We start from the raw sequence: 2,786 nt of genomic DNA on the forward strand, positions 1-2,786 counted from the left end.
TCTCCTGCCTCAGCCTCCTGAGTAGCTGGGACTACAGGCGCCCGCCACCTCGCCTGGCTAATTTTTTGTATTTTTAGTAGAGATGGAGTTTCACCATGTTATCCAGGATGGTCTCGATCTCCTGACCTCGTGATCCACCCATCTCGGCCTCCCAAAGTGCTGGGATTACAGGCATGAGCCACTGCGCCTGGCCAACCCTGTCTCTTAAAAAACAAACAAACAAACAAAAAGTAGGTGGGGAAGGGCTGGGCAATCAAAAGCTAGAGGAGGAGGACAGGGCTGGTATAGGGGGCTCAGCAAGTAGCCAATGAGAGTCATGAGCGACATTAGGAGCAGGTGGGGAGGTGTCTGGTACATGTGTATGTGTAAGAGGGAAATGCATTCTAGATTCGAAGCTATTCAAAAGTGTACTCTCTCCCAAGTGGTCATCTGAAGTTCCTCTTAGTTGTGTTGCAAGTAAATTTAAGGAAGTTTCCCTGCCAAGAGTGAAAACTGTTGGAAGAGGTCACAGGGATATTCCAGAGCAGTAAATAAAGAGAGCCGAAAGGCCCTGGACTGGTGTTGGTGTTAACCAGGCTCTATGTTTTTGGAAATTGGGACTTCTTGGAAGAAAAGCAGGGACTCCAAGAAGGTTGTTGAAGGTCTTGCCAAGTTGTGGCAGCATAGCAGGTCTCCCAGGCTCAGCCCAGGCCCGTCTTACGGTGGTGCAGCTATCCTGGAAATCTCTCTTCTTCCCAACACATGTCCCAAACCAAAGCCAACCCCAGGAACCATGGGAAACTGGGACAAGTTTAACGTGGCAAACCGTGACATTACTTATGGGGACTGAGAACCACAGTGATGTCCTTGGCCACCTCTCCCACTGAGACCACCACATTTTAATTGTCAGTCTCTTAAATCCATAGCTTTAAATGCACATCCTCCTGAGGGGCTGGGGTGGGAATGGCAGCCAGCTGTGCAGCAACATGGGTAGCCAGCCAGCCACTGCGCCCACAGCAGCCGTCATTCCTCTCAGGCACAGGTGGCATCTTGGAGAGGGGCAAAGTGGGGAAGGGAAAGGCAATGAATATGAACTTGGCCACATCACATATGTTGCTAGCTCTGAACCGACTGCCATAAACCTTGAGCCTGGGCCAGCTTGCCCTCCTCTAAGTGCTAACATCTCTTGACCTGAGTCAAGTGGGGACAAGCACTGTTGGAGAGAATGCAAGATGCAGTTTAGCAGCATTCACTCCAGGGAATGTACTTTTCTTAGCTTATGCTAATGCTACCATAATGATCCTTCAGGACATAACCCCAGAGCTTCTGCTTGAAGGAGAGAATGAGGGGGCATTTCCTTTTTGTTAATTTCCCCATCACCCGCCATGTCTCTCTCATTCATTCTCTTTTTTTCCCATTCATTCTCCTACTAGCTTGTTGTTTGTTTCCATTTGAAAAAGGAAAAAGAACTTCATGTTTTGGAAGACTAAGTTTGCCAGGATAATTAGAACTGCCACAAAAAACATAAGCATAGTGTTGAGGCAAAATTATATATGTAGCTAGGAGGAGAGCAGTGAAAAGGAATGCCACACTCTTCACTCAGCAGAACAGCCAGGTCAAAGCCTCAGACTCACACAGGGCAGCCATGAGGCCAGCATGCAGCTGGTGCCTCACACTTGTAACTCCTGCCAGAAAGAACTAAGGCATGCTCATCTCTTCACCTCCAGCAACGGAAACAAATCCTGACACATAATAGGTACCCGTAAAACCTCTGAATGATTGAAAGCATGACTAGGGGCCAGGCTTGGTGGCTCATGCCTGTAATCCCAGTGCTTTGGGAGGCCGAGGTGGGCGGATCACCTGAGGTCAGGAGTTTGAGACCAGCCTGGCCAACATGGTGAAACCCCATCTCTACTGAAAATACAAAAATTAGCCAGGCGTAGTGGTGCACACCAGTAATCCCAGCTACTTGGGAGGCAAAGGCAGGAGAATCACTTGAACCCAGGAGGCGAAGGTTGTAGTGAGCTGAGATCGCACCACTGCACTCCAGCCCAGGCAACAGAGCAAGATTCCATCTCAGGGGAAAAAAATTTAAAAAAATAAAATGAGGACACTAGTTAAAGGGAATGTGGTAGCTGTTATGATGGCAGAATCTGACAAAGGACCATGGGCGGGGTGGCTGAGCTGTTCACATGCACAGCCAGGCTGCATGCCTGCCGGTCCAGCTCAGAGGGTTGACTTCCACCATTCGGCATTCCTGGTCCTGGGGCCCCAGGGCCTACCCTCGCTATTTCGTATCTCCCCACTGACTCTCTGAGCCTGGCATTTTCCAGACTGCAGGCACTTGGTCAACCACCAGTCACGCGGCTTGCTGGTTTTTGCTTATTCCTGGTTAATGGCCATGGAAAATAGCAATCATAGAATAACTATAAAAGCATCTTATTACTCCAAATTGATTAAGATGTGCAGGATAGATATTTAAGTTTTCAGAATAAATTGGGAGAACACATCTTTTTGTGAGAGGGAGGCATCATACTCCTCTGGCAACTGGAATAATTTGGTTAACTCTAAAATTAAAATGGCCACAAAATCATGCTGTACAAGGAAGCGTAAAATATCCATGAAAACTAACGTTAGGTTGGAGGCCGGGTGCGGTGGCTCACGCCTGTAATCCCAGCACTTTGGGAGGCCGAGATGGGTGGATCACAGGGTCAGGAGATCAAGACCATCCTGGCTAACATGGTGAAACCCTGTCTCTACTAAAAATACAAAAATTAGCCGGGCGTGGTGGCGGGTGCCTGTAGTCC

At 48.6% G+C, this 2,786-nt stretch overlaps 1 protein-coding gene across 1 annotated transcript in view; it reads right to left on the bottom strand.

Annotated features, from left to right (window-relative positions):
* TUBA8 (tubulin, alpha 8) overlaps window positions 1–2,786 on the bottom strand; it is a 65,901-nt gene that overhangs the window by 899 nt on the left and 62,216 nt on the right. The window lies entirely within an intron of this gene.

The sequence above is a fragment of the Colobus angolensis genome, unplaced genomic scaffold, assembly GCF_000951035.1.
Source record: "Colobus angolensis palliatus isolate OR3802 unplaced genomic scaffold, Cang.pa_1.0 Scaffold242, whole genome shotgun sequence".
NCBI lineage: Eukaryota > Metazoa > Chordata > Mammalia > Primates > Cercopithecidae > Colobus > Colobus angolensis.